Source organism: Eleutherodactylus coqui, chromosome 1 (assembly GCF_035609145.1).
Source record: "Eleutherodactylus coqui strain aEleCoq1 chromosome 1, aEleCoq1.hap1, whole genome shotgun sequence".
Classification (NCBI taxonomy): Eukaryota; Metazoa; Chordata; class Amphibia; order Anura; family Eleutherodactylidae; genus Eleutherodactylus; species Eleutherodactylus coqui.
In genome coordinates, this window is record NC_089837.1 from 456,585,606 (window position 1) to 456,600,462 (window position 14,857).

Genomic DNA, 14,857 nt, shown 5'->3' on the forward strand with positions numbered 1-14,857 from the left:
CTGTGTTGATCCAGAGGAAGGCAAAAAACCCCAAGGCCAGAAGCCAATTAGCCCTTTTGGGGGAAAAATTCCTTCCCGACTCCCTAATGGCAATCAGACTGTTCCCTGGATCAACCCCTAATAGTTCCTACCTGCCTATATACCAGGATTGACACTTAACCTAATATTTATATCCTGTAATATCCTTCTCCAGAAAGACATCAAGTCCCCTTTTAAACTCCTCTATGGATTTTGCCATCACCACTTCCTCCGGTAGAGAGTTCCACAGTCTAACTGCTCTTACAGTAAAGAACCCCTTTCTGTGTTGGTGATGAAACCTACTTTCCTCTAATCGTAGCGGATGTCCTCTTGTTACCGTCGTGGTCCTGGGTGTAAACAGATCGCGGGAGAGATCCATGTGTTGTCCCCTCATGTACTTATACATGGTTATTTGGTCGCCTCTTAACCTTCTTTTTTCTAGAGTAAATAGTCCCAATATTGATAACCTCTCGGGGTATTCCAGTCCCGTCATTCCATGTATTAGTTTAGTTGCCCTTCTTTGAACCCCCTCAAGCACCGCGACATCTTTCCTGAGCACCGGTGTCCAGAATTGTACGCAGTATTCCATGTGAGGTCTGACAAGTGCCTTATATAATGGAAGGATAATGTTCTTGTCCTTTGCCCCTATACCTCTTTTGATGCACCCCAAGACTTTATTTGCCTTTGCAGCAGCTGACTGGCATTGGTTACTCCAGTTTAGTCTATTATCCACTAATACCCCCAGATCCTTTTCCATATCACTTTTCCCTAGTGGTACCCCATTAAGTGAATATTTGTGACATCCGTTCCTCCTGCCCATGTGCATAGTCTTACATTTTTCAACATTGAACTTCATTTGCCATTTTTCTGCCCAAGCCCCCATCTTATCCAGGTCCGTTTGTAGCCGCACATTGTCCTCCGTTGCATTAATTATATTGTATAATTTTGTGTCATCTGCAAATATTGATATTTTGCTGTGCAGCCCCTCTATCAGGTCATTGATAAATATGTTGAACAGAGTGGGGCCTAATACTGAACCCTGTGGCACCCCGCTAGCGACTGTGGTCCAATCAGAGTACGAACCCTTTATTACCACCCTCTGCTTTCTATCGTTGAGCCAATTTTTTACCCACTTACACACGTTTTCGCCCAGTCCGAGCTGCCTCATTTTGTATATTAGCCTATTATGTGGCACGGTGTCAAAGGCTTTAGAGAAGTCCAGATATACGAGATCAATAGATTCTCCCTGGTCCAGCTTAGAGCTTACTTCATCGTAGAAACTGATCAGATTTGTCTGACATGAGCGACCCTTCATGAATCCATGCTGGTGAGGAGTTATTCCCTTAATCTCCTTGAGGTACTCATCGATGGCGTCTCTCAGAATCCCCTCGAAAATTTTTCCCATTACTGAAGTGAGACTTACTGGCCTGTAGTTACCAGGCTCACTTTTGCTCCCTTTTTTGTAAATTGGAACCACGTTGGCAATGCGCCAGTCCAATGGTACTACTCCGGTCTTGATAGTGTCTAGAAATATTAGGTATAGCGGCCTAGCTATCTCGTCACTTAGTTCCTTTAGTATCCTTGGGTGTAATCCATCTGGGCCCGGTGATTTATCAATTTTAGTTTTCTTTAGACGCTTCCGCACCTCCTCCTGCGTTAGGTATGAGATATTTTGTGAGGGGTTCGTTTTATTCCCCTGCATCTCGTGTGGCATTTCCTTTTCTTTGGTGAACACACTTGAGAAGAAACTGTTTAGTAGATTTGCTTTCCCTTCGTCATCATCAATGATTTCTCCTGCATTGTTTTTTAAAGGGCCAGCACTCTCCCTGCAAATCCTTTTGCTGTTTATGTAGTTGAAAAATAGCTTCGGGTTGTTTCTGCTCTCTTTTGCGATCCGTCTTTCTGCTTCCTCCTTGGCAATTTTGATCGTATCTTTGCATATTTTGTTTTTTTCCCTGTATGATTTTAGCGCTTCTTCGCTGCCTTGTTGCTTTAGTAGTTTGAACGCTTTCTTCTTTTCGTTTATTGCCCCTCGTACCGTCTTGTCGAGCCACATTGATTTCCTTTTAGCTGAGTTTCTTTTATTTTTAAAGGGAATGAACTGCTCACATGAGGCGATTAGGATCCTTTTGAACTTTTCCCATTTTTCCTCCGTACTGATATTTTTGAGGATGTTGTCCCAATTAATGTTACCGATAGTTCTAAGCTCATCAAATTTTGCTTTACTAAAGTTTAGTTTCTTTGTCTCTCCCTGATAAGGCTTCCTATTGATTGACAGCTGGAAGTTGATTATATTGTGGTCGCTGTTCCCCAAGTGCCCCTCAACCTGCACCCCCTTTATACGTTCCGGTTTGTTAGTTAGTACTAGGTCCAGAATGGCCCTCCCTCTTGTTGGTTCCTGCAGAAGTTGGTTCAGGTAATTGTCTTTAATTACTCTCAAGAACTTATCACCCCTGTGAGATTTGCAGGTTTCGTTCTCCCATGTTATATCTGGGTAATTAAAGTCCCCCATGATAATTACTTCGTTGCGCTTTGACACCTCTTCTATCTGCCTTAGTAGTAAGTCTTCAGTTTCTTCTGTTGCTTTTGGTGGTCGATAGAAGACCCCTATCAGGATTTTGTTATTTTTTTCCTCCCTGTATTTCTACCCACAGAGATTCCACCTGTTCGTCTCCTACCCCTATATCCTCCCGTAGCCTCGGCTTCAAGTTCGATTTGACGTACAGACATACCCCTCCCCCTTTCTGGTTCCTTCGGTCTCTTCTGAAGAGATTGTACCCCTGCAAATTCACCGCCCAATCGCACTTATCATCAAGCCATGTTTCAGTAATTCCGACTATATCATAGCTTTCATCAGTCATTCTCGCTTCAAGCTCGCCCACTTTACCGATCAGACTTCGTGCATTCGTGGTCATACAATTTATATCATTTTTTTTGTTTTTTAAATTTGTTTTGTTGCTATTCGTACTTATGGCTGATCTATCAGTTCTAACTGTACTAACCCCACCCCCTGCTCGTCCCCCATTCCCTTTGCTTGGACCCAGATCGCTAATTGCACTGGCTACCCCACTATTTCTCATTTTACCCTCCCCCCCAGTCCCTAGTTTAAACACTCCTCCAGCCTTCTAGCCATCTTTTCCCCCAGCACAGCTGCACCCTCCCCATTAAGATGCAGCCCTTCCCTACGGTAGAGCCTGTAGCCGACCGCAAAGTCAGCCCAGTTCTCCAGGAACCCAAATCCCTCCTTCTTACACCAACTACGGAGCCACTTGTTTACCTCCCTAAGGTCCTGCTGCCTTTCTAGTGTGGCTTTAGGTACAGGTAGTATTTCCGAGAAAACTACCCTGGAGGTCCTTGCCCTGAGCTTGGACCCTAAGTCCCTGAAATCATTTTTGAGGGCCCTCCATTGACCTCTAACTTGTTCATTGGTGCCAACGTGCACCATGACTGCTGGATCCTCACCAGCCCCTCCCAGTAATCTGTCAATCCGATCACCGATGTGTCGAACTCGAGCGCCAGGAAGACAACACACCGTTCGACGATCCCGGTCTTTATGGCTGATTGCCCTCTCTGTCCCCCTAATAATTGAGTCCCCCACCACTAGAACCTGTCTAGCCTGCCCTGCGCTCCCCGTCCCCGTCTCACTGGAGAAGTCATCCCCCTGGTGTTCAGAGGGCGTGTCGTGCTGCAGCGGTGCTGGCTCTGTAATGGCATCCCCCTCATCTGCCAATCTTGCAAATTTGTTGGGTTGTGCCAGTTCAGGACTAGCCTCCCTGGTTCTCTTCCCTCTATCCCTCCTTCTTTCTGTCACCCAGCTGACTGCCTGCTCCCCCTGCTCTTCCGTACTACCATCCGCCCCCGCCTCTACCCCAGCGAGTGCCTGCTCAGTGAGCACCAAACTCCTTTCCATGATGTCAATGGCTCTCAGTGTTGCCAGTTGCTCATTTAGATCCAGAATTTGGGCTTCTAAATGTGCGACGTGCATGCATCTTGCGCAACAGTATGCACCCTCGATCGGCTGATCAAGGACCGCATACATTGCACAAGTAGCACACTGGATGACATTGCCAGGCATGGAGCTCATCCTAATGGGGATCTACAATTTACTTGTGGAAGTAGTGAAGATAGACTTGTTCACACTCCGCTCACACGCTGCCGCAACCGCTGACCCGCTGTCGCAACCGCTGACCCGCTGTCGCAACCGCTGACCCGCTGTCGCAACCCCTCACCCGCTGCCGCAACCCCTCACCCGCTGCCGCAACCCCTCACCCGCTGCCGCAACCCCTCTCCCGCTGCTGCAACCCCTCTCCCGCTGCTGCAACCCCTCTCCCGCTGCATAAATTATACTAGAAATATATGCCAGGTCAGACCTGGCATGCATTTCTCTGAATGCAAATAATATACAAAGAAACATGCGCCTAAGCCTAGCAGTTAATTTCTAACATGTAGTCAATATTAAACTGGCTGTAGCCACGATCCAAAACTTTTGACATGTCACAGTGATATGTCAGAAGTTCTGATTACTGGTGATCTGGGTGGTGATACCCCATGGATTGATGAAATGAAGGCGCTGCAGCTCTCATTCGGACTCTGTGCCTTTTTGACTGTGATTGTCACTCTTCGGCTCTTCTTGGCAGCTGAAGAACATGTTCATAGACTTTATACACGTCCATGTGTTTGTTATCAGCTGACAAAAAGAGCCGAGCTGTGACAATCACAGCTAAAGGAGCACAGCGCTGAGTCCTTCTGCACTTTTATTTCAGCAATCAATGGGGGTCTCAGCACCTGGACCCCCACTAATCAAAGCTTATATGTCACTAAGACATAACAAAAGTGCAATAAACCCTAAATAATGTATTTAATGGCATTATTTCTAAATCTTTAAAGAAGATCTGTCTGCTCTCCTGAAACACCTCTTTAAATAAACAGACACTTGCATTCCTCATAAAATAACAATTCTGGAACATTCCGTAATTCTTCCTGGAAAATAAACTGATAACGGTGCTGGTCTTGATATTGGGTGAAGGTGATCTCTACATACTCAAAGCAGTAGAGGTATGGCTTGGTCACAGTAAGGGAATGTTCCCACAGTATTTTCTACTATCCAGTACAATTCCGTGAGAGGGTTCCGTCACAGCTGCCGAAAAGAACATTATGACAGAACCCCCAAACAGAAAGGAACTGAACCATTGACTTGCATTAGTGAAATGAACAGCAATTTGTTCTGCAAGGGTTCCATTCATTTCCCTTATATTGGGAGTATAGAATAGCGATATCTATTGCATTATTCTATACTCCAAATAGAACGGAAACGAATGAAACCCTTGTAAGACAAAGGCCAAAGTTGTGTCCATTTCAGTAAGGCAAGTGAATAGTTCTGTTCCTTTCCATTAGGGAGTTTAGTCACAATGCTGTTTTCAGCACAGGTGATGAAACCTCCTTACATAATCACACAGCGTAGTAAAAACCGTAAAACAGATGTTATATACACTGTGTTGACAAAAGTAATGGAATACACATAGAAGGTGATGGAATCCGATTTAATTCACATTTTTCAATATGTTGGTGGGCTGCATTGGCTGCAGTAACCCTACTAGACATGCTTTCCACCAAAATCTGATAAATTTGTGGAGGGATTCACCTCAAGGAGAGCTTCACATTCATGTTGAGCGTGCATGGATTCAACGCTCTAATTCGTCCCAAAGATGCTCAATGGGATTGGGCTGGCCAATGAAGTTTGCAGACGTTCTGCTCCTCAAACCAAGACTCACCACTGCGTGCTGTATGACATGGTGCTCGGTCATGTTGGTAGAAACACGGAGATGTACCACAGTATTGCCACAGGGTAGGTGATGCCACATAGCCCAGAATATCTCTGTACCCATTAGTGTTGAGGGTAGACTTCACTATAACCAATGGCCCTAGTCCTCCCAAGCAAACCCCCCCACCATATCAGAACCTCCTCCAGACTTCACTGTTGGGAAGATGCGGTTGTGTAGAAATCGCTCTCTAGGCAACCGCCACACCTAAGTGCGTCCATCGGATCAGAAGATGGTGAACTATGATTCAGCTGACCACAACACTTGCTTCCACTCATTTACAGTCCAAGAACGACACTCCAAGCACCATCGCAGGCGCCTCTGTACATTCACTGCTGTGATTTTGGGCTTGTATGCAGCGGCTCATCCGGTAACCCTTCGTATGCAGTTCCATATGGATGGTTCTGGTGCAAATGGATGTTCCAATGCCCTGTGAGACCTCCTAAGCGAGTGTTTCAGCAGATGTTGTGAGTGATGCCTTCACAGCTCGCACAAGGCTTCATTGTCCACGTTCTGTCAGTTAACGAGGTCTACCTGAATGTGGCTACATTGGAAAGTCCAAAAGCGCTGCGATGTCCTGCACTGATTGGTTGGTCAGTGACATCCCACCACCCTACCCCACAGGAAGTCTGTCAACTCTACACTTCATGACATTCTTTACTGGGATATGCCTGTGTGATAGTCTCCTTAATACCTAATGCCTACACATCCTATTTACATATCCCCTTCGCCTGACATCACATGTCTGATCGGGTCCAAATAACTTTGTCAACATATTGTAGTTCTTGTGAACAATCTAGATTTAATGTAAGCAAAGGTAAAATTTGAGATAACATTTGAAATCAGGAACTATTACAGTTGATCCAGAATAAATGGGTGTGTACAGATTTTGGTACATCTGTATGTTTTTTACTGTTTTTTATTATTATTTTATAAACAGGTCTAGATTAGAGATGAGCGAGTATACTCGCTAAGGCACATTACTCGATTGAGTAGTGCCTTAGCCGAGTATCTCCCCGCTCGTGTCTAAAGATTCGGGGGCCAGTGGGGGGCGGAGAGCGGCGGGGGAGAGTGGGGAGGAACGGAGGGGAGATCTCCCTCTCCCTCTCTCCCGCCCACTCCCCCCCTGCTCTCCGCCGCAACTCACCTGTCACCGGCGCCGGCCCCCGAATCTTTAGAGACGAGCGGGGAGATACTCGGCTAAGGCACTACTCGCTCGAGTAATGTGCCTTAGCGAGTATACTCGCTCATCTCTAGTCTAGATCTATTAGTAGAGTATGTAGAGGTGGATAGACCCTTTAAAAACCATGTAGGTCTAAAAATAAGTTTATGCAAGAATTAGGAAATTAAAAGGTGTTAGTCACATTTAACATGTGTTACTGTACATGTTGCAGTTTTATAAGTGCCTCGGTGGGAGGGGGTTGAGTGGGGGGTGGGAGGGGGTTGAGTGGGGGGGGGGGGAGGGGGGTTGGGCCCTGAGTGTAACTGGATTTGGAGGGCTAAAAAGTATTAACTGCTGTAGGTACTATTTCATGATCAACTTCTGTGAAGTACGTGAAGCTCCTAATCAGGAAGAAGAGCAAACAGGCAAAAAATATGATAAATCCAACCTGGAATTATTCTTGAATGTTAAGGAAAGTCAGATGTCCATCCAGTAGCGGCAGTGTAGCTTTCCATTACACAAGTTGCTATATATAAGGTTCTATAATCAGAGGGTGTGCTACCTAAATAATACATTCCAGTAATATAATTGAAGCAATACAACTCAAAAGCGTAACTCTCACCACACCTCCAAGTGCACTCCTGTGGAAGCGATACGGGCGGTAGAACATTACGTGAACAATGAGAACGCAACATGGAACATTCCGTTGTGAAAAATAATAAATACATGTTTGTTTTGTGCTATTTCTTCACAAGTCTGGGTACAGTTAAAAGTAAGTTATAAGAAATTATATAATATCATATTTTACTTTACTTTTGTTTTATTGTCCTCTTTTAGACCAATCTTTCCACTCAAAGGAAAATCTAAAAGGAGAAAACTACATGATTGCCACAATTCTTGAGGGCTGCAATGTAGAACCCCTACCTCATTGAAGGACTGTACAGATGTGATTATTACAGAAGCACAGAAGAAGAGAGAAGAAATGGCAAGTCTATATATGCCTCTATGCTTCCTGAATTGATAAATTGGCTTATAACTGGTCATCTCCAGTTATAGTAAGAAGCACAGCTCTAGAGCACATGCTGCTGGTCTCATGGAGTACTGCAGCGTTGTGATTTTATATGGGTACAAAGTTTCTCAGTGACGTCAAAGATTGTTATAATTCACATTAAAATGAAAAGAAATTTAGACAGAAAGAAAAAGATACTTTCTATTATTATATTTTATAGAAAAAATATAGTTGCCTTTAGGCCACCTGTGCACAACCAGGTCAGATTCCGGATCTCACAGCAGAATCCGCAGGACTGATAATAACCCCACGTACCTGTTTTCTTCTCTTCTTTTCTGTGCTGCGTATGGTCTGGACTGCTCACCGTCAGATGCGCGCAGTACATATTTTCCCACGATGGCGCTAGGCGATGGCTCGGAATCCGTGACATGTCCACAATGTGAATTGCATACGGGCCATGGGTCGGACGGCTTCCATTGGCTTCAATGGAAGCTGTCCATGTGGACACTGCAGTGAAATAGAGCATGCTGCAATTTTTCCTGTGTGAGCAGAAAATCGCAATTGTTTTCCACTTGTGTGCAGAAAAAAGTGCTTTTCCATAGCATGCTGGAGGCGGACGCTGGCTCTGGATTTTGCAATGCAAATATGCCCATGTGCAGTCGGCCTTAAAAAGACATTAACATCTACCTCTGTTACATTTACCTAGTCCTATTATTATTAAAGGGGTTGTGCCAAGATTACAAGTTATCACCAATACACAGAATAGGGGATAAGCTGCTCATTGATTGGGGTGAGGGGGTCACCGCTAAGACTCCCCCCAATCCTAAGAATGAGGGTCGAGTGTAACCCTTTTCCTGTCACTTAGGGCAGTGGTCCCCAACCTTTTTGGCACCAGGGGTGGGGTTATGAAGAGGGTTGGAGTTTAGTGCATACTTATTTAATTATGACATTTAGAATGCCCTGGCAGTACACACATAGGGCAGTATAATATATCCCCCCCCCCCCCCCCCGCCTGGCAGCACACACATAGTAACATAGTTCGTAAGGCCGAATGAAGACAATGTCCATCTAGTCCAGCCTGTCTAGCCTCCTGTTTTGTTGATCCAGAGGAAGGCAAAAAACCCCAAGAGCAGAAGCCAATTTGCCCTTTAGGGGAAAAAATTCCTTCACGACTCCCTAATGGCAATCAGACTGTTCCCTGGATCAACCCCTAATAGTTCCTACCTGCCTGTATACCCGGATTAACAAATAATCTTAGATTTATAGCCTATAATATCCTTCCTCTCCAGAAAGACATCAAGTCCCTGTTACGGCACTCTGCCCCCCGAGCGCCAGTTGGGGTGCCCTGATCTCCCACACCCCCACTGTCCCTGCCTACTTGCCTCGGCCCTGGCTAACCCCAGGCGGACAACTGGACGGCGGTCCCTGCCCTGGCTAGGGACCTGGCGACTGACAAGCAGGAACCTACCTAATGGGGGGAACAGAGTGCCGACAGAGGAGGCAGATGAATCAGACCAACAAAACTTACAAGCAGAGTAAGGCTGGAGATGGAACTCACAGGCAAACTGGCAGGGTGCTGGATAGCAACTAGTGCTGACTGGGCCAGACTAGATAAGAGGCAAACAGAACCAACAAAAACAGACTGAGTAACAGGGGACCAGAGGGAGCTGACCGACAACTAGGGACTGCCTGAGGAGAACCGCAGACAGACTGGCTAGGTGCATGCAGAACCAATAACTGGCAATGAGCTCACTTCACTGCCAGTCTTTTAACCACAAGGTTCCGCCCAGGGGCGGAGAGTGGGAGGAGGCAACTCCGCCCACTGCTGTATAAGAAGAACGGAGGAGGGCGGGCGGCACCCTACGGGCGGACACGCCCATGCCGCCGCCCACAGCTGCTGGGACAACCTCGACACAGTGCTCCAGGCCGCCGGAGCGACGCGCCGCGCTGTATGGTAACATTACCCCCCCTTTGACGGGGGACCTCCGGGCCCCCGGAAACTCGACCAGGCTTATCCAAAAAACGGCTATGAAAACGCTGTACCAACCCGAGAATGTGACCCTCCCGAGCGGTCACCATGGACTGATCCTCAGGTCCATGACTTTGGTAGCCTGTGGCTGCCCCATTTCCTTCAGGGGCTCTCCTTTCTACATCTTCTTCGGGACCAACCGTTGACATATCGTCGTGTTTCAGGTCGTCTTCCGAGTCAATGCCCGAAGGTTCACCACTATCTCTTGTCCCATCCTCGCTCCCAATGACGCTGCCTTCAAAATATGCGGCAACTCCAATTTTAAAATCACTGTCATCTGAGCTATCATACTCCAAAAAACTCTTCCGGGCCCCCAAATATTGTACAGTTCCTGGACCCCGGCAAGAATCCAGGACCTCCTGGGCCTTGTGTTCAACTTCATCACAGACCAAGGTGGGCGGCGGGGGACCGGAGGTGGGCATCACCGAAGAGACAACAGGTTTCGACAAAGACTTATGGCACCCCGTGCGACCCCTCCTTTTGCGATTTCCAGAGGATCGGTACCCCTTCTGTCCCACCCTGTACGGCTCAAATACCGACCGACTCTCCTCACAATGCAACTGCATACGAGACCCCACCTCTTTCTTCCGTCCCCCCTGCAGTGCACCGGCGGCGACATCAGCAGCAGGACGGGCGGACGGGGTGTGAGGGTAAGTGATACCTCGGGGACTGAGTGCGGTATCGACTGAGCAGGGAGGAGGGGGAACACAATGGCTATGGCAGGACGGCCCCCACTGGGTTAGCTCCCCAGTGGCCCAATCGAATTGGGGGTTGTGCAACGCCAGCCACAGCATCCCTAGTATGTCTACCGACATTTTCTCCATTACCAGGAACGATAGACCTTCCGAATGGCGACCCCCCACCGTGAGTTGTAACACTGGGGTCCTCCATCGTACCAAGCCCGAAGCAAGAGGAGTAGCATCAATGCTAGCAAAACGAATTGGCGTCTTTAGCGCCACAAATTCAGCCCTCAGGGGCTCAACGAGACGCATGCTTATCAGGTTAGCAGCTGCTCCGGAATCAATAAACGCCTGCCCTAGGCGGGAGAAGTTCTGGAATCTAACCTGGCAGGGTATCAAAAGTCTAGGACGTACCTGAGGTCCTAGGCGACCCTCCCTGCAATCGCCTAGGACTGGAAGTCTTTCTGCCGATTCAGACTGTGGACGCTGAGGCCTCCGGGGGCAGGTTATCACCCGATGTCCAGCTTTCCCGCAGTAGAGACAGAGATGATGTAATAACCGAATCCGGCGTCACTCCTCGGGGTCCAGCAGGTCCAGTTCCATAGGTTCGGGAACAGAGACTGGTACGGACGGGGAGGGAACAGGACAAATGACCTCCCTGACTCTATGGGTCGGTCTATCTTGCTTCCCAGCCCTGAGCCTCCTATCTGCCTTCACTGCTAACTCCATAGCCTCCTTTAAGGACCCGGGAACGGGATGGGAGATCAACAGTTCTTTGACCGCGTCCGAGAGACCTTGCATAAAAACGTCTTTCAGGGCGCTATCGTTCCATGCAGTATCACCCGCATAGCGTCTGAAACTGGAGCAATAATCCTCCACACAAAGCGACCCCTGATGCAGCGCCAGCAACCGTGAAACCGCCAACCCCACTCTATCCGGTTCATCGAAGATGCCCCCGAGTTCCTGAAAAAAGGAGTCCACCGAATGCAGGGAGGGGGAACCCTCGGGAATGGAAAAGGCCCAAGTCTGGGCAGAGCCCCGCAGCAGGGACATTATGAGCCCGACCCTCTGGACCTCCGAGCCGGAAGAGCGGGGACGCATCCGAAAAAACAGGCGACACGCCTGTTGAAAAACAAAAAACTTGTTCCTCTCCCCAGAGAACACCTCAGGAAGAGGGCATTTGGGTTCGGGACAGGTAGAGGCGTTCTGCCCCTGCGACAACGCCCACTGCTCCTGGGCCACCATGCGGGCTGACAAATCCCGGATCACCGGCACCAGGTCTTGCAGCTGGTTTGCAAGGGCGCTGCTCGCCGCCATGAAAAGAAAAAAGTATTTTAAGGGCCAGTTATTATGTTACGGCACTCTGCCCCCCGAGCGCCAGTTGGGGTGCCCTGATCTCCCGCACCCCCACTGTCCCTGCCTACTTGCCTCGGCCCTGGCTAACCCCAGGCGGACAACTGGACGGCGGTCCCTGCCCTGGCTAGGGACCTGGCGACTGACAAGCAGGAACCTACCTAATGGGGGGAACAGAGTGCCGACAGAGGAGGCAGATGAATCAGACCAACAAAACTTACAAGCAGAGTAAGGCTGGAGATGGAACTCACAGGCAAACTGGCAGGGTGCTGGATAGCAACTAGTGCTGACTGGGCCAGACTAGATAAGAGGCAAACAGAACCAACAAAAACAGACTGAGTAACAGGGGACCAGAGGGAGCTGACCGACAACTAGGGACTGACTGAGGAGAACCGCAGACAGACTGGCTAGGTGCATGCAGAACCAATAACTGGCAATGAGCTCACTTCACTGCCAGTCTTTTAACCACAAGGTTCCGCCCAGGGGCGGAGAGTGGGAGGAGGCAACTCCGCCCACTGCTGTATAAGAAGAACAGAGGAGGGCGGGCGGCACCCTACGAGCGGACACGCCCATGCCGCCACCCACAGCTGCTGGGACAACCTCGACACAGTGCTCCAGGCCGCCGGAGCGACGCGCCGCGCTGTATGGTAACAGTCCCCTTTTAAACTCCTCTAAGGATTTTGCCATCACTACATCCTCAAGCAGAATGCCCACATAGGGCAGTATATAATCTATTCCCCCCCCCAGCACACACATAGGGCAGCATATAATTTATCTCCCCCCCCCCCAGCACACACATAGGGCAGCATATAATTTATCTCCCCCCCAAGCACACACATAGGGCAGCATATAATTTATCTCCCCCCCCCCAGTAATAGGCAGCCCCCACCCATCAGTAATAAGCAGCCCCCTCCACAGTAATAACCAGCCCCCTCCACAGTAATTAGCAGCCCCCCACCACCACAGTAATTAGCAGCCCCCCCAGTAGTAAGCAGCCAACACCCAGTAGTAAGCAGCCCCTCCCAGTAGTAAGCAGCCCCCCCAATAATAAGCAGCCCCCACAGTAGTAAGCAGCCCCCCCCCTCAGTAATAGGCAGCCCCCCCTCAGTAATAGGCACTCCCCTCCACAGTAATAACCAGCCCCCTCCCAAGTAATAAGCAGCCAACCCCCCCTGTAATAGGCAGCCACCACCCCATAGAAATAAACAGCCCCCCCTAGTAATAAGCACCGCCCGCCAACCCATATACTTACCTCCTCCCTGCTGTCAGCGTCGCTCCCTCTCCGCTTGCCCTGAGCCCGGCGCACACTGCAGTCAGTGTGTAGCCGGGCACGCTTCCTCCCCGAGTCCTCTCCTGCAGAACTAATGAGCAGGGGACTTGGGGAGGAGGATCCTGGCTGCACACTGACGTCAGTGTGCGCCGGGATGAGTGGCAACAGCGCGATTACCAGCGGGGAGCTGCAGCACCCCAGCTGGTAATCGCTTCAGTGGTGAGCGGCGTCGGCACGCTGCGGGCCGCATAACACGAGGCAGCGGGCCGGATTCGGCCTGCGGGCCTTGTGTTTAGAACAAAAGTTCCCGGCGGTGCCGCGGACCGGCGCTAAACACCTACCAGCCCGGCCCTGGTCTGCGGACCGGTGGTTGGGGACCCCTGACTTAGGGGATCACTTCTCCCCCCACAGTTACGTCATAATGGATGGAGCGCACTGGCCAAGCACACACGGTCAGCACTTCATTTATTCCATTTGGGGCTGCCGCTCGGCTATCTCTGCAGTCCCATTGAAAGTGAATGGAATATCGGCGAGCTTGCATGACCAGCGCTCCATTCAGTTGCCTCCTCACCGCAGCTCTACAGGACCCTTCATTTTTAAAACTGGCAGGGTGCTCAATGGTGAGACCTCCGCTGATCAGCAGACTATCCCTTATCCAGTAGATAATTTAAATATTTAACAATTAAGATGTCAAACAATTAATTGCCTTCGATAGCAAACTCTTATGTTATTAGCACGGTGTACTATTTAACAACATAATTGGATAGGTGTAGGCAATCAGTCAAAATATTTTTGACAGCTATTATTGCTTTCTGGTATATACAAGAGGCTTATATAAATCCATCCATCATAACTTGGCTTTCTATAGTTATTATTAAAGGTATGGTATCAGAATTAGAAGTTATCACCTATGCTCAATACAACCTGGGAACCAAGGGGATAACTTGCTGAACGGTGGAGGTCTCACCGCTGTTTTCATCACTGCGGGGTTACAGTGATGTCAAATTAACTGCCCAGCCACTGCTCCATACATTTCAATGGGGTGATGGAAATACCTAAGCATTTGCTGTTCGGCCATATCCGGTAGTTTCATTGAAAATGAATAGATTATTAGCACAGGGTGGGGGGGATTCAACTGTTTGATGCTCACAGCAACCAATCACAGCACAGGTTTCATTTTTATTTTACTAGAACAGCTTAAGGAATGAGGATTGGTTGCTATTAGAGATGAGCGAGCATGCTCGGATAACCAGTTACTCGAGCGAGCCTCGCTCTTCTCGAGTAAATACATTCTTGTCCGAGCGTGCTCGGGGGGTGGGGGTGAGCGGGGGATGGCGGGGGGTAGCGGGGAGGAAAGAGAGAGAGATCTCTCTCACTCTCTCTTCCCTGCTACGCCCCACTATCCCCCGCTCACCCCCGCCGCCCCCCCCCCCCCCCCCCCGAGCACGCTCGGACAAGAATGCAGTTACTCGAGAAGAGGAAGGCTCGCTCGAGTAGCTGGCTTATCTGAGTGTGCT